Genomic DNA, 22296 nt, shown 5'->3' with positions numbered 1-22296 from the left:
ACACACACACACACACACACACACACACACACACACACACACACACACACCCGACACACACACACACACACACACACACACACACACACACACACACCCTACGGCACAGGCACTTAATTTCCTATTCCACCCACTCACTCATCTCTCCTCTTCATCTCTCCTCATCACCTTTCCTCCTCATCTCTCCTCCTCAGCTCTCCTCTCTCCTCCTGCTCTCTCCTCCTCATCTCTCCTCCTCATCTCTCCTCATCTCTCCTCCATATCTCTCCTCATCTCTCCTCCTCATCTCCTCGTCTCTCCTCATCTCTCCTCCTCAGATATAAAGCTGGACCTCTAAACCAGATATAAAACTGGACCTCTAAACCAGATATAAAACTGGACCTCCAAGCCAGATATAAAACTGGACCTCTAAACCAGATATAAAACTGGACCTCTAAACCAGATATAAAACTGGACCTCCAAACCAGATATAAAACTGGACCTCTAAACCAGATATAAAACTGGACCTCCAAACCAGATATAAAACTGGACCTCTAAACCAGATATAAAACTGGACCTCCAAGCCAGATATAAAACTGGACCTCTAAACCAGATATAAAACTGGACCTCTAAACCAGATATAAAACTGGACCTCCAAACCAGATATAAAACTGGACCTCCAAACCAGATATAAAACTGGACCTCTAAACCAGATATAAAACTGGACCTCTAAACCAGATATAAAACTGGACCTCTAAACCAGATATAAAACTGGACCTCTAAACCAGATATAAAACTGGACCTCTAAACCATATATAAAACTGGACCTCCAAACCAGATATAAAACTGGACCTCTAAACCAGATATAAAACTGGACCTCTAAACCAGATATAAAACTGGACCTCTAAACCAGATATAAAACTGGACCTCTAAACCAGATATAAAACTGGACCTCTAAACCAGATATAAAACTGGACCTCTAAGCCACATATAAAACTGGACCTCCAAGCCAGTTGTATTTCATTGTTCCTCTCTAATCAGGGACTGATTTAGACCTGTGATTAATAATCAGGTAGAACAGAAACCCAGCAGTACTCAGAACATCGTAGGGTAAGAGCTGAACAGCTCTGTACTAAGCTATGTACATTCAGACAGACATTTAATGCAGAGCCACAATAAATCCATATCATTACTGTGTTAATAGCAGGGTGAGTTTGTGCCCAGGTGTATAGCTGTCTTTATATTACGTTTTTCCCCAGAGGGCATTGATCACACACACACACACACACACACACACACACACACACACACACACACACACACACACACACACACACACACACACACACACACACACACACACACACACACACACACACACACGCCAGCAGAGGAAAAATGCAGAGATCTTACCTTCTTCTATGTTCCATGTTTTAACCTCAGACTGAGAAGTGAAAGAGCTGAACAGAGAGAGAGAGAGAATATCAGTACATTTTTTTACACGTCACTTGTCCTTTATTTGAGTAGAGAGGCCACACTGAAGATTCAATCTGGCCCGAGCCAGAACAAGATTATGTGAGGTTAAAACAAAGACAACTAGGTGTCCTGAAAGACTAGTTTGTATATGTGTGCCTGTGTCTCGTCTCGTTTGTGAGTAAGGTTGCATAATTCCGATACCTTTCGTCCAATTTCCTCAGTTATCCAAAAATTCTGGTGGGAAGATTCCTGGAATAATGTGGGAATAAGGAGGAAGTACAGAATCCTGCAACCAGGATTTCTGGAAAATCCTGCAAGACGACTTGTAAGAGATATGATGGTTCTATGGATAGTGTTGCAATGCTCCCATCTGGTGGTAGAAGCATGTATTACATCACTCTGGTCAAATCCATCCACAGAGAACACTGGTCTATATTTTGTTAATGGAGTTGGACCTTTAGGCCAGGGGTTTACCAAACTTTTTCACTTGGGGCCCCCCCTTTGCACACTCTTGGCATTCTCTCAGGCAGCCAACAAGTGCTCAGCATATGTGGGAACTCCTATGTGGAAAAGCATTCCTCATGAAGCTGGTTCAGGGAATGCCAAGAGTGTGCAAAGCTGTCATCAAGGCAAAAGGCTGGCTACTTTGAAGAATCTCAAATATAAAATATATTTTGATTTGTTTAATACGTTTTTTGGTTACTACATGATTCCATATGTGTTATTTCATAGATTTGATGTCTTCACTATTAATCTACAATGTATAAAACAGCAAAAATAAAGAAAAACCCTTGAATGAGCAGGTGTGTCCAAACTTTTGACTGGTACTGTAGTCCACGACTAGGTTATAGTTAGATTTAGTAATGGGTGGTGTTTATATAGTTAGATTTAGAAATGGGTGGTGTTTATATAGTTAGATTTAGTAATGGGTGGTGTTTATATAGTTAGATTTAGTAATGGGTGGTGTTTATATAGTCCACCACTAGGTTATAGTTAGATTTAGTAATGGGTGGTGTTTATATAGTTAGATTTAGTAATGGGTGGTGTTTATATAGTTAGATCTAGTAATGGGTGGTGTTTATATAGTTAGATTTAGTAATGGGTGGTGTTTATATAGTTAGATTTAGTAATGGGTGGTGTTTATATAGTTAGATTTAGTAATGGGTGGTGTTTATATAGTCCACCACAATAGGTTATAGTTAGATTTAGTAATGGGTGGTGTTTATATAGTCTAGATTTAGTAATGGGTGGTGTTTATATAGTTAGATTTAGTAATGGGTGGAGTTTATATAGTCCACCACTAGGTTATAGTTATATTTAGTAATGGGTGGTGTTTATATAGTTAGATTTAGTAATGGGTGGTGTTTATATAGTTAGATTTAGTAATGGGTGGTGTTTATATAGTCCACCACGAGGTAGGTTATAGTTAGATTTAGTAATGGGTGGTGTTTATATAGTTAGATCTAGTAATGGGTGGTGTTTGTATAGTTAGATTTAGTAATGGGTGGTGTTTATATAGTTAGATTTAGTTATGGGTGGTGTGTATGTAGTCCACCACTAAAACCTCGGGTGATCAAAACATACTTGACACCGAGACGAATCGAAACGAAGTTCAACTCATCAAAACTTTTTTAAACTCTCAAAAGTACCACATTTCTGTACATGAGACTCATACGTTCTCCACAGCATCTCATCAATCTCTTCACCGTTACTACGTCCTCAGAGAGGTGAGGTTATAGTTTATATTTAGTCATGATGTTACTAAGTCCTCAGAGAGGTGAGGTTATAGTTTATATTTAGTCATGATGTTACTAAGTCCTCAGAGAGGTGAGGTTATAGTTTATATTTAGTCATGACGTTACTAAGTCCTCAGAGAGGTGAGGTTATAGTTTATATTTAGTCATGACGTTACTAAGTCCTCAGAGAGGTGAGGTTATAGTTTATATTTAGTCATGATGTTACTAAGTCCTCAGAGAGGTGAGGTTATAGTTTATATTTAGTCATGACGTTACTAAGTCCTCAGAGAGGTGAGGTTATAGTTTATATTTAGTCATGACATTACTAAGTCCTCAGAGAGGTGAGGTTATAGTTTATATTTAGTCATGATGTTACTAAGTCCTCAGAGAGGTGAGGTTATAGTTTATATTTAGTCGTGTGACGTTACTAAGTCCTCAGAGAGGTGAGGTTATAGTTTATATTTAGTCATGACGTTACTAAGTCCTCAGAGAGGTGAGGTTATAGTTTATATTTAGTCGTGTGACGTTACTAAGTCCTCAGAGAGGTGAGGTTATAGTTTATATTTAGTCATGATGTTACTAAGTCCTCAGAGAGGTGAGGTTATAGTTTATATTTAGTCGTGTGATGTTACTAAGTCCTCAGAGAGGTGAGGTTATAGTTTATATTTAGTCATGACGTTACTAAGTCCTCAGAGAGGTGAGGTTATAGTTTATATTTAGTCGTGTGACGTTACTAAGTCCTCAGAGAGGTGAGGTTATAGTTTATATTTAGTCATGACGTTACTAAGTCCTCAGAGAGGTGAGGTTATAGTTTATATTTAGTCATGATATTACTAAGTCCTCAGAGAGGTGAGGTTATAGTTTATATTTAGTCGTGTGACGTTACTAAGTCCTCAGAGAGGTGAGGTTATAGTTAATATTTAGTCATGATGTTACTAAGTCCTCAGAGAGGTGAGGTTATAGTTTATATTTAGTCGTGTGATGTTACTAAGTCCTCAGAGAGGTGAGGTTATAGTTTATATTTAGTCATGATGTTACTAAGTCCTCAGAGAGGTGAGGTTATAGTTTATATTTAGTCATGATGTTACTAAGTCCTCAGAGAGGTGAGGTTATAGTTTATATTTAGTCATGATGTTACTAAGTCCTCAGAGAGTTGAGGTTATAGTTTATATTTAGTCGTGGACGTTACTAAGTCCTCAGAGAGGTGAGGTTATAGTTTATATTTAGTCATGTGACGTTACTAAGTCCTCAGAGAGGTGAGGTTATAGTTTATATTTAGTCATGATGTTACTAAGTCCTCAGAGAGGTGAGGTTATAGTTTATATTTAGTCATGATGTTACTAAGTCCTCAGAGAGGTGAGGTTATAGTTTATATTTAGTCATGACGTTACTAAGTCCTCAGAGAGGTGAGGTTATAGTTTATATTTAGTCATGATGTTACTAAGTCCTCAGAGAGGTGAGGTTATAGTTTATATTTAGTCATGATGTTACTAAGTCCTCAGAGAGGTGAGGTTATAGTTTATATTTAGTCATGATGTTACTAAGTCCTCAGAGAGGTGAGGTTATAGTTTATATTTAGTCATGACGTTACTAAGTCCTCAGAGAGGTGAGGTTATAGTTTATATTTAGTCATGATGTTACTAAGTCCTCAGAGAGGTGAGGTTATAGTTTATATTTAGTCATGACGTTACTAAGTCCTCAGAGAGGTGAGGTTATAGTTTATATTTAGTCATGATAATACTAAGTCCTCAGAGAGGTGAGGTTATAGTTTATATTTAGTCGTGGACGTTACTAAGTCCTCAGAGAGGTGAGGTTATAGTTTATATTTAGTCATGATGTTACTAAGTCCTCAGAGAGGTGAGGTTATAGTTTATATTTAGTCATGACATTACTAAGTCCTCAGAGAGGTGAGGTTATAGTTTATATTTAGTCATGACGTTACTAAGTCCTCAGAGAGGTGAGGTTATAGTTTATATTTAGTCATGATGTTACTAAGTCCTCAGAGAGGTGAGGTTATAGTTTATATTTAGTCATGTACGTTACTAAGTCCTCAGAGAGGTGAGGTTATAGTTTATATTTAGTCATGATGTTACTAAGTCCTCAGAGAGGTGAGGTTATAGTTTATATTTAGTCGTGTGACGTTACTAAGTCCTCAGAGAGGTGAGGTTATAGTTTATATTTAGTCATGATGTTACTAAGTCCTCAGAGAGGTGAGGTTATAGTTTATATTTAGTCATGATGTTACTAAGTCCTCAGAGAGGTGAGGTTATAGTTTATATTTAGTCATGATGTTACTAAGTCCTCAGAGAGGTGAGGTTATAGTTTATATTTAGTCATGTGACGTTACTAAGTCCTCAGAGAGGTGAGGTTATAGTTTATATTTAGTCATGACGTTACTAAGTCCTCAGAGAGGTGAGGTTATAGTTTATATTTAGTCATGATGTTACTAAGTCCTCAGAGAGGTGAGGTTATAGTTTATATTTAGTCGTGTGACGTTACTAAGTCCTCAGAGAGGTGAGGTTATAGTTTATATTTAGTCATGATGTTACTAAGTCCTCAGAGAGGTGAGGTTATAGTTTATATTTAGTCATGATATTACTAAGTCCTCAGAGAGGTGAGGTTATAGTTTATATTTAGTCATGATGTTACTACGTCCTCAGAGAGGTGAGGTTATAGTTTATATTTAGTCGTGTGATGTTACTAAGTCCTCAGAGAGGTGAGGTTATAGTTTATATTTAGTCATGATGTTACTAAGTCCTCAGAGAGGTGAGGTTATAGTTTATATTTAGTCATGACGTTACTAAGTCCTCAGAGAGGTGAGGTTATAGTTTATATTTAGTCATGTCGTTACTAAGTCCTCAGAGAGGTGAGGTTATAGTTTATATTTAGTCATGATGTTACTAAGTCCTCAGAGAGGTGAGGTTATAGTTTATATTTAGTCATGACGTTACTAAGTCCTCAGAGAGGTGAGGTTATAGTTTATATTTAGTCATGATGTTACTAAGTCCTCAGAGAGGTGAGGTTATAGTTTATATTTAGTCATGACGTTACTAAGTCCTCAGAGAGGTGAGGTTATAGTTTATATTTAGTCATGATGTTACTAAGTCCTCAGAGAGGTGAGGTTATAGTTTATATTTAGTCATGATGTTACTAAGTCCTCAGAGAGGTGAGGTTATAGTTTATATTTAGTCGTGTGACGTTACTAAGTCCTCAGAGAGGTGAGGTTATAGTTTATATTTAGTCATGACGTTACTAAGTCCTCAGAGAGGTGAGGTTATAGTTTATATTTAGTCATGATGTTACTAAGTCCTCAGAGAGGTGAGGTTATAGTTTATATTTAGTCATGATGTTACTAAGTCCTCAGAGAGGTGAGGTTATAGTTTATATTTAGTCATGATGTTACTAAGTCCTCAGAGAGGTGAGGTTATAGTTTATATTTAGTCATGTGACGTTACTAAGTCCTCAGAGAGGTGAGGTTATAGTTTATATTTAGTCATGATGTTACTAAGTCCTCAGAGAGGTGAGGTTATAGTTTATATTTAGTCATGACGTTACTAAGTCCTCAGAGAGGTGAGGTTATAGTTTATATTTAGTCATGACGTTACTAAGTCCTCAGAGAGGTGAGGTTATAGTTTATATTTAGTCATGACGTTACTAAGTCCTCAGAGAGGTGAGGTTATAGTTTATATTTAGTCATGTGACGTTACTAAGTCCTCAGAGAGGTGAGGTTATAGTTTATATTTAGTCATGACGTTACTAAGTCCTCAGAGAGGTGAGGTTATAGTTTATATTTAGTCATGATATTACTAAGTCCTCAGAGAGGTGAGGTTATAGTTTATATTTAGTCGTGTGACGTTACTAAGTCCTCAGAGAGGTGAGGTTATAGTTTATATTTAGTCATGATGTTACTAAGTCCTCAGAGAGGTGAGGTTATAGTTTATATTTAGTCGTGGATGTTACTAAGTCCTCAGAGAGGTGAGGTTATAGTTTATATTTAGTCATGATGTTACTAAGTCCTCAGAGAGGTGAGGTTATAGTTTATATTTAGTCGTGGATGTTACTAAGTCCTCAGAGAGGTGAGGTTATAGTTTATATTTAGTCATGATGTTACTAAGTCCTCAGAGAGGTGAGGTTATAGTTTATATTTAGTCATGATGTTACTAAGTCCTCAGAGAGGTGAGGTTATAGTTTATATTTAGTCATGATGTTACTAAGTCCTCAGAGAGGTGAGGTTATAGTTTATATTTAGTCATGACATTACTAAGTCCTCAGAGAGGTGAGGTTATAGTTTATATTTAGTCATGACGTTACTAAGTCCTCAGAGAGGTGAGGTTATAGTTTATATTTAGTCATGATGTTACTAAGTCCTCAGAGAGGTGAGGTTATAGTTTATATTTAGTCATGACGTTACTAAGTCCTCAGAGAGGTGAGGTTATAGTTTATATTTAGTCGTGATGTTACTAAGTCCTCAGAGAGGTGAGGTTATAGTTTATATTTAGTCATGACGTTACTAAGTCCTCAGAGAGGTGAGGTTATAGTTTATATTTAGTCATGTCGTTACTAAGTCCTCAGAGAGGTGAGGTTATAGTTTATATTTAGTCGTGTGACGTTACTAAGTCCTCAGAGAGGTGAGGTTATAGTTTATATTTAGTCATGACGTTACTAAGTCCTCAGAGAGGTGAGGTTATAGTTTATATTTAGTCATGATGTTACTAAGTCCTCAGAGAGGTGAGGTTATAGTTTATATTTAGTCATGATGTTACTAAGTCCTCAGAGAGGTGAGGTTATAGTTTATATTTAGTCATGATGTTACTAAGTCCTCAGAGAGGTGAGGTTATAGTTTATATTTAGTCATGATGTTACTAAGTCCTCAGAGAGGTGAGGTTATAGTTTATATTTAGTCATGTGACGTTACTAAGTCCTCAGAGAGGTGAGGTTATAGTTTATATTTAGTCATGATGTTACTAAGTCCTCAGAGAGGTGAGGTTATAGTTTATATTTAGTCATGACGTTACTAAGTCCTCAGAGAGGTGAGGTTATAGTTTATATTTAGTCATGACATTACTAAGTCCTCAGAGAGGTGAGGTTATAGTTTATATTTAGTCGTGTGACGTTACTAAGTCCTCAGAGAGGTGAGGTTATAGTTTATATTTAGTCATGATGTTACTACGTCCTCAGAGAGGTGAGGTTATAGTTTATATTTAGTCATGACATTACTAAGTCCTCAGAGAGGTGAGGTTATAGTTTATATTTAGTCATGTCGTTACTAAGTCCTCAGAGAGGTGAGGTTATAGTTTAAATTTAGTCATGATATTACTAAGTCCTCAGAGAGGTGAGGTTATAGTTTATATTTAGTCGTGTGACGTTACTAAGTCCTCAGAGAGGTGAGGTTATAGTTTATATTTAGTCATGATGTTACTACGTCCTCAGAGAGGTGAGGTTATAGTTTATATTTAGTCGTGTGATGTTACTAAGTCCTCAGAGAGCTGAGGTTATAGTTTATATTTAGTCATGATGTTACTAAGTCCTCAGAGAGGTGAGGTTATAGTTTATATTTAGTCATGACGTTACTAAGTCCTCAGAGAGTTGAGCTGGAAGAGACTTCCGGTTTGGAGCGAGCAGTCGCACCACGCTTCGCTCCACAGGTAATATTACACTTCGCTACATTACAACGGCTTGATTTGTTTGATCTGAGCAATTCTTCTTAGCTAGCTACATAGCCGTCTTTGTATCAAAGATAATTGTGTAGTTTAGAGTAACTGAGTAATTATCGAGGCTAGCTATCTTCGTCCTCCTAACGTAGTCAACGTAGTAGTCAACACTGCTAGCTGCTAGCTGCTAGCTAGCTAGTCATCACTGTTAGCTAGCCAACTTCTACCGACTAGCAGCACCGCAGAAACTATTACATTACAACGTAACGACTTGATTAGTGTGGTGTTAGTGTTAGTTAGCCAGCTACATAGTTGTCTTTGCTGTCTCTGTATCTAAGATAATTGTGTAGTTTGATTTTGAGTATTATCGAGGTGTGCTAGCCAGCCGCGACGCGGCGCCAGACTTACTCAACACACCTAGTCATCATTAACCCACTGCCAGCTAGCCAACCGTTACCGACTAGCAGCGCTGTAGATACTAATACTTTACAACGGAACGATTTGACTAGTGCAGTGTTACCTAGCTAGCTACTTAGTTGTCTTTGTCATAGCTTGATAATTGTTAGCTAGCCAGCCATCGAGGTTAGCTAGCCAGCTATTTCCGTCCCCCGCGACGCCATTTTTCCTAACCCAGCCAACTATTACTGACGAGCAGCATTGTTGAAACTAAATACACTACAAGGAACGTCTTGATTAGTGTTATGTTAGCTAGCTAGCTACAAAGTTGCTTTGTATCATGACAAGGTGTAGTACTGAAACTACCGAGGTTACCTAGCCAGCTACACGTTCAAAGTCAACAACGGAGCCACTGCTAGCTAGCCTACTCCACCAGCCAGCAGTACTGTATCATTTTAGTCAATAACATTTTTGCAACGTAAGCTTAACTTCCTAAACATTCGAGACGTGTAGTCCACTTGTCACTCCAATCTCATTTGCATTAGCGTAGCCTCTTCTGTAGCTTGTCTACTATGTGTCTGTCTATCCCTGTTCTCTCTCCTCTGCACAGGCCATACAAACGCTCCACACCGCGTGGCCGCTGCCACTCTAACCTGGTGGTCCCAGCGCGCACGACCCACGTGGAGTTCCAGGTCTCCGGCAGCCTCTGGAACTGCCGGTCTGCGGCCAACAAGGCTGAGTTCATCTCAGCCTATGCTACCCTCCAGTCCCTAGACTTCCTGGTGCTGACGGAAACATGGATTACCACAGATAACACTGCTACTCCTACTGCTCTCTCCTCGTCTGACTACGTGTTCTCGCATACCCCTAGAGCATCGAGCCAGCGGGGTGGTGGCACTGGAATCCTCATCTCTCCCAAGTGGACATTCTCTCTTTCTCCCCTGACCCATCTGTCTATCTCCTCATTTGAATTCCATGCTGTCACAGTTACCAGCCCTTTAAAGCTTAACATCCTTATCATTTATCGCCCTCCAGGTTCCCTTGGAGAGTTCATCAATGAGCTTGACGCCTTGATAAGTTCCTTTCCTGAGGATGGCTCACCTCTCACAGTTCTGGGTGACTTTAACCTCCCCACGTCTACCTTCGACTCATTCCTCTCTGCCTCCTTCTTTCCACTCCTCTCCTCTTTCGACCTCACCCTCTCACCTTCCCCCCCTACTCACAAGGCAGGCAATACGCTTGACCTCATCTTTACTAGATGCTGTTCTTCCACTAATCTCATTGCAACTCCCTCCAAGTCTCCGACCACTACCTTGTATCCTTTTCCCTCTCGCTCTCATCCAACACTTCTCACTCTCCCCCTACTCGGATGGTATTGCGCCGTCCCAACCTTCGCTCTCTCTCTCCCGCTACTCTCTCCTCTTCCATCCTATCATCTCTTCCCTCTGCTCAAACCTTCTCCAACCTATCTCCTGATTCTGCCTCCTCAACCCTCCTCTCCTCCCTCTCTGCATCCTTTGATTTCCTCTGTCCCCTATCCTCCAGGCCGGCTCGGTCCTCCCCTCCTGCTCCGTGGCTCGACGACTCACTGCGAGCTCACAGAACAGGGCTCCGGGCAGCCGAGCGGAAATGGAGGAAAACTCGCCTCCCTGCGGACCTGGCATCCTTTCACTCCCTCCTCTCTACATTTTCCTCTTCTGTCTCTGCTGCTAAAGCCACTTTCTACCACTCTAAACTCCAAGCATCTGCCTCTAACCCTAGGAAGCTCTTTGCTACCTTCTCCTCCCTCCTGAATCCTCCTCCCCCTCCCCCCTCCTCCCTCTCTGCGGATGACTTCGTCAACCATTTTGAAAAGAAGGTTGACGACATCCGATCCTCGTTTGCTAAGTCAAACGAAACTGCTAGTCCTGCTCACACTGCCCTACCCTGTGCTTTGACCTCTTTCTCCCCTCTCTCTCCAGATGAAATCTCGCGTCTTGTGACGGCCGGCCGCCCAACAACCTGCCCACTTGACCCTATCCCCTCCTCTCTTCTCCAGACCATTTCCGGAGACCTTCTCCCCTACCTCACCTCGCTCATCAACGCATCCTTGACCGCTGGCTACGTCCCTTCCGTCTTCAAGAGAGCGAGAGTTGCACCCCTTCTGAAAAAACCTACACTCGATCCCTCCGATGTCAACAACTACAGACCAGTATCCCTTCTTTCCTTTCTCTCCAAAACTCTTGAACACGCCGTCCTTGGCCAGCTCTCTTGCTATCTCTCTCAGAATGACCTTCTTGATCCTAATCAGTCAGGTTTCAAGACTGGGCATTCAACTGAGACTGCTCTTCTCTGTGTCACGGAGGCTCTCCGCACTGCTAAAGCTAACTCTCTCTCCTCTGCTCTCATCCTTCTAGACCTATCTGCTGCCTTTGATACCGTGAACCATCAGATCCTCCTCTCCACCCTCTCCGAGCTGGGCATCTCCGGCACCGCGCACGCTTGGATTGCGTCCTACCTGACAGGTCGCTCCTACCAGGTGGCGTGGCGAGAATCTGTCTCCGCACCACGTGCTCTCACCACTGGTGTCCCCCAGGGCTCTGTTCTTGGCCCACTCCTATTCTCGCTATACACCAAGTCACTTGGCTCTGTCATATCCTCACATGGTCTCTCATATCATTGTTATGCAGATGACACACAATTAATCTTCTCCTTTCCCCCCTTCTGACAACCAGGTGGCGAATCGCATCTCTGCATGTCTGGCAGACATATCAGTGTGGATGACGGATCACCACCTCAAGCTGAACCTCGGCAAGACGGAGCTGCTCTTCCTCCCGGGGAAGGACTGCCCGTTCCATGATCTCGCCATCACGGTTGACAACTCCCTTGTGTCCTCCTCCCAGAGTGCTAAGAGCCTTGGCGTGACCCTGGACAACACCCTGTCGTTCTCCACCAACATCAAGGCGGTGACCCGATCCTGTAGGTTCATGCTCTACAACATTCGCAGAGTACGACCCTGCCTCACACAGGAAGCGGCGCAGGTCCTAATCCAGGCACTTGTCATCGCCCGTCTGGATTATTGCAACTCGCTGTTGGCTGGGCTCCCTGCCTGTGCCATTAAACCCCGACAACTCATCCAGAACGCCGCAGCCCGTCTGGTGTTCAACCTTCCCAAGTTCTCTCACGTCACCCCGCTCCTCCGCTCTCTCCACTGGCTTCCAGTCGAAGCTCGCATCCCCTACAAGACCATGGTGCTTGCCTACGGAGCTGTGAGGGGAACGGCACCTCCGTACCTTCAGGCTCTGATCAGTCCCTACACCCAAACAAGGGCACTCCGTTCATCCACCTCTGGCCTGCTGGCCCCCCTACCTCTGAGGAAGCACAGTTCCCGCTCAGCCCAGTCAAAACTGTTCGCTGCTCTGGCACCCCAATGGTGGAACAAGCTCCCTCACGACGCCAGGACAGCGGAGTCAATCACCACCTTCCGGAGACACCTGAAACCCCACCTCTTCAAGGAATACCTGGGATAGGATAAAGTAATCCTTCTAACCCCCCCCTTAAAAGATTTAGATGCACTATTGTAAAGTGGTTGTTCCACTGGATATTATAAGGTGAATGCACCAATTTGTAAGTCGCTCTGGATAAGAGCGTCTGCTAAATGACTAAAATGTAAAAAATGTTATAGTTTATATTTAGTCATGACATTACTAAGTCCTGAGAGAGGTGAGGTTATAGTTTATATTTAGTCATGACGTTACTAAGTCCTCAGAGAGGTGAGGTTATAGTTTATATTTAGTCATGATGTTACTAAGTCCTCAGAGAGGTGAGGTTATAGTTTATATTTAGTCATGACGTTACTAAGTCCTCAGAGAGGTGAGGTTAGAGTTTATATTTAGTCATGATGTTACTAAGTCCTCAGAGAGGTGAGGTTATAGTTTATATTTAGTCATGATGTTACTAAGTCCTCAGAGAGGTGAGGTTATAGTTTATATTTAGTCATGATGTTACTAAGTCCTCAGAGAGGTGAGGTTATAGTTTATATTTAGTCATGATGTTACTAAGTCCTCAGAGAGGTGAGGTTATAGTTTATATTTAGTCATGATGTTACTAAGTCCTCAGAGAGGTGAGGTTATAGTTTATATTTAGTCATGACATTACTAAGTCCTCAGAGAGGTGAGGTTATAGTTTATATTTAGTCATGATGTTACTAAGTCCTCAGAGAGGTGAGGTTATAGTTTATATTTAGTCGTGTGACGTTACTAAGTCCTCAAAGAGGTGAGGTTATAGTTTATATTTAGTCATGATGTTACTAAGTCCTCAGAGAGGTGAGGTTATAGTTTATATTTAGTCATGACATTACTAAGTCCTCAGAGAGGTGAGGTTATAGTTTATATTTAGTCATGATGTTACTAAGTCCTCAGAGAGGTGAGGTTATAGTTTATATTTAGTCGTGTGACGTTACTAAGTCCTCAGAGAGGTGAGGTTATAGTTTATATTTAGTCATGATGTTACTACGTCCTCAGAGAGGTGAGGTTATAGTTTATATTTAGTCGTGTGATGTTACTAAGTCCTCAGAGAGGTGAGGTTATAGTTTATATTTAGTCATGATGTTACTAAGTCCTCAGAGAGGTGAGGTTATAGTTTATATTTAGTCATGACATTACTAAGTCCTCAGAGAGGTGAGGTTATAGTTTATATTTAGTCATGTGACGTTACTAAGTCCTCAGAGAGCTGAGGTTATAGTTTATATTTAGTCATGATGTTACTAAGTCCTCAGAGAGGTGAGGTTATAGTTTATATTTAGTCATGACGTTACTAAGTCCTCAGAGAGGTGAGGTTATAGTTTATATTTAGTCATGTGACGTTACTAAGTCCTCAGAGAGGTGAGGTTATAGTTTATATTTAGTCATGACGTTACTAAGTCCTCAGAGAGGTGAGGTTATAGTTTATATTTAGTCATGATATTACTAAGTCCTCAGAGAGGTGAGGTTATAGTTTATATTTAGTCGTGTGACGTTACTAAGTCCTCAGAGAGGTGAGGTTATAGTTTATATTTAGTCATGATGTTACTAAGTCCTCAGAGAGGTGCGGTTATAGTTTATATTTAGTCATGATGTTACTAAGTCCTCAGAGAGTTGCGGTTATAGTTTATATTTAGTCATGATGTTACTAAGTCCTCAGAGAGTTGAGGTTATAGTTTATATTTAGTCATGACATTACTAAGTCCTCAGAGAGGTGAGGTTATAGTTTATATTTAGTCATGATGTTACTAAGTCCTCAGAGAGGTGAGGTTATAGTTTATATTTAGTCATGATGTTACTAAGTCCTCAGAGAGGTGAGGTTATAGTTTATATTTAGTCATGATGTTACTAAGTCCTCAGAGAGGTGAGGTTATAGTTTATATTTAGTCATGATGTTACTAAGTCCTCATAGAGGTGAGGTTATAGTTTATATTTAGTCATGATGTTACTAAGTCCTCAGAGAGGTGAGGTTATAGTTTATATTTAGTCATGACGTTACTAAGTCCTCAGAGAGGTGAGGTTATAGTTTATATTTAGTCATGACGTTACTAAGTCCTCAGAGAGGTGAGGTTATAGTTTATATTTAGTCGTGACGTTACTAAGTCCTCAGAGAGGTGAGGTTATAGTTTATATTTAGTCGTGACGTTACTAAGTCCTCAGAGAGGTGAGGTTATAGTTTATATTTAGTCATGACGTTACTAAGTCCTCAGAGAGGTGAGGTTAGAGTTTATATTTAGTCATGATGTTACTAAGTCCTCAGAGAGGTGAGGTTATAGTTTATATTTAGTCATGATGTTACTAAGTCCTCAGAGAGGTGAGGTTATAGTTTATATTTAGTCATGACATTACTAAGTCCTCAGAGAGGTGAGGTTATAGTTTATATTTAGTCATGACATTACTAAGTCCTCAGAGAGGTGAGGTTATAGTTTATATTTAGTCGTGACGTTACTAAGTCCTCAGAGAGGTGAGGTTATAGTTTATATTTAGTCGTGTGATGTTACTACGTCCTCAGAGAGGTGAGGTTATAGTTTATATTTAGTCATGATGTTACTACGTCCTCAGAGAGGTGAGGTTATAGTTTATATTTAGTCATGACGTTAATAAGTCCTCAGAGAGGTGAGGTTATAGTTTATATTTAGTCATGTCGTTACTAAGTCCTCAGAGAGGTGAGGTTATAGTTTAAATTTAGTCATGATATTACTAAGTCCTCAGAGAGGTGAGGTTATAGTTTATATTTAGTCGTGTGACGTTACTAAGTCCTCAGAGAGGTGAGGTTATAGTTTATATTTAGTCATGATGTTACTACGTCCTCAGAGAGGTGAGGTTATAGTTTATATTTAGTCGTGTGATGTTACTAAGTCCTCAGAGAGCTGAGGTTATAGTTTATATTTAGTCATGATGTTACTAAGTCCTCAGAGAGGTGAGGTTATAGTTTATATTTAGTCATGACGTTACTAAGTCCTCAGAGAGTTGAGCTGGAAGAGACTTCCGGTTTGGAGCGAGCAGTCGCACCACGCTTCGCTCCACAGGTAATATTACACTTCGCTACATTACAACGGCTTGATTTGTTTGATCTGAGCAATTCTTCTTAGCTAGCTACATAGCCGTCTTTGTATCAAAGATAATTGTGTAGTTTAGAGTAACTGAGTAATTATCGAGGCTAGCTATCTTCGTCCTCCTAACGTAGTCAACGTAGTAGTCAACACTGCTAGCTGCTGGCTGCTAGCTAGCTAGTCATCACTGTTAGCTAGCCAACTTCTACCGACTCGCAGCACCGCAGAAACTATTACATTACAAGCGTAACGACTTGATTAGTGTGGTGTTAGTGTTAGTTAGCCAGCTACATAGTTGTCTTTGCTGTCTCTGTATCTAAGATAATTGTGTAGTTTGATTTTGAGTATTATCGAGGTGTGCTAGCCAGCCGCGACGCGGCGCCAGACTTACTCAACACACCTAGTCATCATTAACCCACTGCCAGCTAGCCAACCGTTACCGACTAGCAGCGCTGTAGATACTAATACTTTACAACGGAACGATTTGACTAGTGCAGTGTTACCTAGCTAGCTACTTAGTTGTCTTTGTCATAGCTTGATAATTGTTAGCTAGCCAGCCATCGAGGTTAGCTAGCCAGCTATTTCCGTCCCCCGCGACGCCATTTTTCCTAACCCAGCCAACTATTACTGACGAGCAGCATTGTTGAAACTAAATACACTACAAGGAACGTCTTGATTAGTGTTATGTTAGCTAGCTAGCTACAAAGTTGCTTTGTATCATGACAAGGTGTAGTACTGAAACTACCGAGGTTACCTAGCCAGCTACACGTTCAAAGTCAACAACGGAGCCACTGCTAGCTAGCCTACTCCACCAGCCAGCAGTACTGTATCATTTTAGTCAATAACATTTTTGCAACGTAAGCAACTTCCTAAACATTCGAGACGTGTAGTCCACTTGTCACTCCAATCTCATTTGCATTAGCGTAGCCTCTTCTGTAGCTTGTCTACTATGTGTCTGTCTATCCCTGTTCTCTCTCCTCTGCACAGGCCATACAAACGCTCCACACCGCGTGGCCGCTGCCACTCTAACCTGGTGGTCCCAGCGCGCACGACCCACGTGGAGTTCCAGGTCTCCGGCAGCCTCTGGAACTGCCGGTCTGCGGCCAACAAGGCTGAGTTCATCTCAGCCTATGCTACCCTCCAGTCCCTAGACTTCCTGGTGCTGACGGAAACATGGATTACCACAGATAACACTGCTACTCCTACTGCTCTCTCCTCGTCTGACTACGTGTTCTCGCATACCCCTAGAGCATCGAGCCAGCGGGGTGGTGGCACTGGAATCCTCATCTCTCCCAAGTGGACATTCTCTCTTTCTCCCCTGACCCATCTGTCTATCTCCTCATTTGAATTCCATGCTGTCACAGTTACCAGCCCTTTAAAGCTTAACATCCTTATCATTTATCGCCCTCCAGGTTCCCTTGGAGAGTTCATCAATGAGCTTGACGCCTTGATAAGTTCCTTTCCTGAGGATGGCTCACCTCTCACAGTTCTGGGTGACTTTAACCTCCCCACGTCTACCTTCGACTCATTCCTCTCTGCCTCCTTCTTTCCACTCCTCTCCTCTTTCGACCTCACCCTCTCACCTTCCCCCCCCTACTCACAAGGCAGGCAATACGCTTGACCTCATCTTTACTAGATGCTGTTCTTCCACTAATCTCATTGCAACTCCCCTCCAAGTCTCCGACCACTACCTTGTATCCTTTTCCCTCTCGCTCTCATCCAACACTTCTCACTCTCCCCCTACTCGGATGGTATTGCGCCCGTCCCAACCTTCGCTCTCTCTCTCCGCTACTCTCTCCTCTTCCATCCTATCATCTCTTCCCTCTGCTCAAACCTTCTCCAACCTATCTCCTGATTCTGCCTCCTCAACCCTCCTCTCCTCCCTCTCTGCATCCTTTGATTTCCTCTGTCCCCTATCCTCCAGGCCGGCTCGGTCCTTCCCTCCTGCTCCGTGGCTCGACGACTCACTGCGAGCTCACAGAACAGGGCTCCGGGCAGCCGAGCGGAAATGGAGGAAAACTCGCCTCCCCTGCGGACCTGGCATCCTTTCACTCCCTCCTCTCTACATTTTCCTCTTCTGTCTCTGCTGCTAAAGCCACTTTCTACCACTCTAAACTCCAAGCATCTGCCTCTAACCCTAGGAAGCTCTTTGCTACCTTCTCCTCCCTCCTGAATCCTCCTCCCCCTCCCCCCCTCCTCCCTCTCTGCGGATGACTTCGTCAACCATTTTGAAAAGAAGGTTGACGACATCCGATCCTCGTTGCTAAGTCAAACGACACTGCTGGTCCTGCTCACACTGCCCTACCCTGTGCTTTGACCTCTTTCTCCCCTCTCTCTCCAGATGAAATCTCGCGTCTTGTGACGGCCGGCCGCCCAACAACCTGCCCACTTGACCCTATCCCCTCCTCTCTTCTCCAGACCATTTCCGGAGACCTTCTCCCCTACCTCACCTCGCTCATCAACGCATCCTTGACCGCTGGCTACGTCCCTTCCGTCTTCAAGAGAGCGAGAGTTGCACCCCTTCTGAAAAAAACCTACACTCGATCCCTCCGATGTCAACAACTACAGACCAGTATCCCTTCTTTCCTTTCTCTCCAAAACTCTTGAACACGCCGTCCTTGGCCAGCTCTCTTGCTATCTCTCTCAGAATGACCTTCTTGATCCTAATCAGTCAGGTTTCAAGACTGGGCATTCAACTGAGACTGCTCTTCTCTGTGTCACGGAGGCTCTCCGCACTGCTAAAGCTAACTCTCTCTCCTCTGCTCTCATCCTTCTAGACCTATCTGCTGCCTTTGATACCGTGAACCATCAGATCCTCCTCTCCACCCTCTCCGAGCTGGGCATCTCCGGCACCGCGCACGCTTGGATTGCGTCCTACCTGACAGGTCGCTCCTACCAGGTGGCGTGGCGAGAATCTGTCTCCGCACCACGTGCTCTCACCACTGGTGTCCCCCAGGGCTCTGTTCTTGGCCCACTCCTATTCTCGCTATACACCAAGTCACTTGGCTCTGTCATATCCTCACATGGTCTCTCATATCATTGTTATGCAGATGACACACAATTAATCTTCTCCTTTCCCCCCTTCTGACAACCAGGTGGCGAATCGCATCTCTGCATGTCTGGCAGACATATCAGTGTGGATGACGGATCACCACCTCAAGCTGAACCTCGGCAAGACGGAGCTGCTCTTCCTCCCGGGGAAGGACTGCCCGTTCCATGATCTCGCCATCACGGTTGACAACTCCCTTGTGTCCTCCTCCCAGAGTGCTAAGAGCCTTGGCGTGACCCTGGACAACACCCTGTCGTTCTCCACCAACATCAAGGCGGTGACCCGATCCTGTAGGTTCATGCTCTACAACATTCGCAGAGTACGACCCTGCCTCACACAGGAAGCGGCGCAGGTCCTAATCCAGGCACTTGTCATCGCCCGTCTGGATTATTGCAACTCGCTGTTGGCTGGGCTCCCTGCCTGTGCCATTAAACCCCGACAACTCATCCAGAACGCCGCAGCCCGTCTGGTGTTCAACCTTCCCAAGTTCTCTCACGTCACCCCGCTCCTCCGCTCTCTCCACTGGCTTCCAGTCGAAGCTCGCATCCCCTACAAGACCATGGTGCTTGCCTACGGAGCTGTGAGGGGAACGGCACCTCCGTACCTTCAGGCTCTGATCAGTCCCTACACCCAAACAAGGGCACTCCGTTCATCCACCTCTGGCCTGCTGGCCCCCTACCTCTGAGGAAGCACAGTTCCCGCTCAGCCCAGTCAAAACTGTTCGCTGCTCTGGCACCCCAATGGTGGAACAAGCTCCCTCACGACGCCAGGACAGCGGAGTCAATCACCACCTTCCGGAGACACCTGAAACCCCACCTCTTCAAGGAATACCTGGGATAGGATAAAGTAATCCTTCTAACCCCCCCCTTAAAAGATTTAGATGCACTATTGTAAAGTGGTTGTTCCACTGGATATTATAAGGTGAATGCACCAATTTGTAAGTCGCTCTGGATAAGAGCGTCTGCTAAATGACTAAAATGTAAAAAATGTTATAGTTTATATTTAGTCATGACATTACTAAGTCCTGAGAGAGGTGAGGTTATAGTTTATATTTAGTCATGATGTTACTAAGTCCTCAGAGAGGTGAGGTTATAGTTTATATTTAGTCATGACGTTACTAAGTCCTCAGAGAGGTGAGGTTATAGTTTATATTTAGTCATGACATTACTAAGTCCTCAGAGAGGTGAGGTTATAGTTTATATTTAGTCGTGTGATGTTACTAAGTCCTCAGAGAGGTGAGGTTATAGTTTATATTTAGTCATGATGTTACTAAGTCCTCAGAGAGGTGAGGTTATAGTTTATATTTAATCATGATGTTACTAAGTCCTCAGAGAGGTGAGGTTATAGTTTATATTTAGTCATGATGTTACTAAGTCCTCAGAGAGGTGAGGTTATAGTTTATATTTAGTCATGACATTACTAAGTCCTCAGAGAGGTGAGGTTATAGTTTATATTTAGTCATGACATTACTAAGTCCTCAGAGAGGTGAGGTTATAGTTTATATTTAGTCGTGTGACGTTACTAAGTCCTCAGAGAGGTGAGGTTATAGTTTATATTTAGTCATGATGTTACTACGTCCTCAGAGAGGTGAGGTTATAGTTTATATTTAGTCGTGTGATGTTACTAAGTCCTCAGAGAGGTGAGGTTATAGTTTATATTTAGTCATGATGTTACTAAGTCCTCAGAGAGGTGAGGTTATAGTTTATATTTAGTCATGACGTTACTAAGTCCTCAGAGAGGTGAGTTTATAGTTTATATTTAGTCATGACATTACTAAGTCCTCAGAGAGGTGAGGTTATAGTTTATATTTAGTCATGTCGTTACTAAGTCCTCAGAGAGGTGAGGTTATAGTTTATATTTAGTCGTGTGACGTTACTAAGTCCTCAGAGAGGTGAGGTTATAGTTTATATTTAGTCATGATATTACTAAGTCCTCAGAGAGGTGAGGTTATAGTTTATATTTAGTCATGATATTACTAAGTCCTCAGAGAGATGAGGTTATAGTTTATATTTAGTCATGATGTTACTAAGTCCTCAGAGAGGTGAGGTTATAGTTTATATTTAGTCATGATGTTACTAAGTCCTCAGAGAGGTGAGGTTATAGTTTATATTTAGTCATGTCGTTACTAAGTCCTCAGAGAGGTGAGGTTCTAGTTTATATTTAGTCATGATGTTACTAAGTCCTCAGAGAGGTGAGGTTATAGTTTATATTTAGTCATGATATTACTAAGTCCTCAGAGAGATGAGGTTATAGTTTATATTTAGTCATGATATTACTAAGTCCTCAGAGAGGTGAGGTTATAGTTTATATTTAGTCATGATGTTACTAAGTCCTCAGAGAGGTGAGGTTAGAGTTTATATTTAGTCATGATGTTACTAAGTCCTCAGAGAGGTGAGGTTATAGTTTATATTTAGTCTTGTGATGTTACTAAGTCGTCAGAGAGGTGAGGTTATAGTTTATATTTAGTCATGATGTTACTAAGTCCTCAGAGAGGTGAGGTTATAGTTTATATTTAGTCATGACGTTACTAAGTCCTCAGAGAGGTGAGGTTATAGTTTATATTTAGTCGTGTGATGTTACTAAGTCCTCAGAGAGGTGAGGTTATAGTTTATATTTAGTCATGATGTTACTAAGTCCTCAGAGAGGTGAGGTTATAGTTTATATTTAGTCGTGTGATGTTACTAAGTCCTCAGAGAGGTGAGGTTATAGTTTATATTTAGTCATGATGTTACTAAGTCCTCAGAGAGGTGAGGTTATAGTTTATATTTAGTCATGTCGTTACTAAGTCCTCAGAGAGGTGAGGTTGTAGTTTATATTTAGTCATGATGTTACTAAGTCCTCAGAGAGGTGAGGTTGTAGTTTATATTTAGTCATGATGTTACTAAGTCCTCAGAGAGGTGAGGTTATAGTTTATATTTAGTCATGACGTTACTAAGTCCTCAGATAGGTGAGGTTATAGTTTATAATTTGTCATGACGTTACTAAGTCCTCAGAGAGGTGAGGTTATAGTTTATATTTAGTCATGATGTTACTAAGTCCTCAGAGAGGTGAGGTTATAGTTTATATTTAGTCATGACGTTACTAAGTCCTCAGAGAGGTGAGGTTATAGTTTATATTTAGTCATGATGTTACTAAGTCCTCAGAGAGAGGTGAGGTTATAGTTTATATTTAGTCATGATGTTACTAAGTCCTCAGAGAGGTGAGGTTATAGTTTATATTTAGTCATGACGTTACTAAGTCCTCAGAGAGGTGAGGTTATAGTTTATATTTAGTCATGATGTTACTAAGTCCTCAGAGAGGTGAGGTTATAGTTTATATTTAGTCGTGTGACGTTACTAAGTCCTCAGAGAGGTGAGGTTATAGTTTATATTTAGTCATGATTTTACTAAGTCCTCAGAGAGGTGAGGTTATAGTTTATATTTAGTCATGATGTTACTAAGTCCTCAGAGAGGTGAG

General features: G+C 41.8%; 1 long non-coding RNA gene across 1 annotated transcript in view; it reads right to left on the bottom strand.

Annotated features, from left to right (window-relative positions):
• Positions 1–1390: 1390 nt before the first annotated feature.
• LOC123733229 (uncharacterized) overlaps positions 1391–22296 on the bottom strand; it is a 116201-nt gene continuing 95295 nt past the window's right edge. The window contains exon 5 of the long non-coding RNA XR_006763668.1: positions 1391–1439. This is a non-coding gene — a long non-coding RNA (uncharacterized lncRNA). The remainder of the gene's footprint in view (positions 1440–22296) is intronic.

This window comes from Salmo salar, unplaced genomic scaffold (assembly GCF_905237065.1).
Source record: "Salmo salar unplaced genomic scaffold, Ssal_v3.1, whole genome shotgun sequence".
In the NCBI taxonomy this organism is placed as follows: domain Eukaryota; kingdom Metazoa; phylum Chordata; class Actinopteri; order Salmoniformes; family Salmonidae; genus Salmo; species Salmo salar.
The sequence above is the reverse complement of the archived record's forward strand: the minus strand, read 5'-3'. Positions and strand labels throughout refer to the sequence as shown.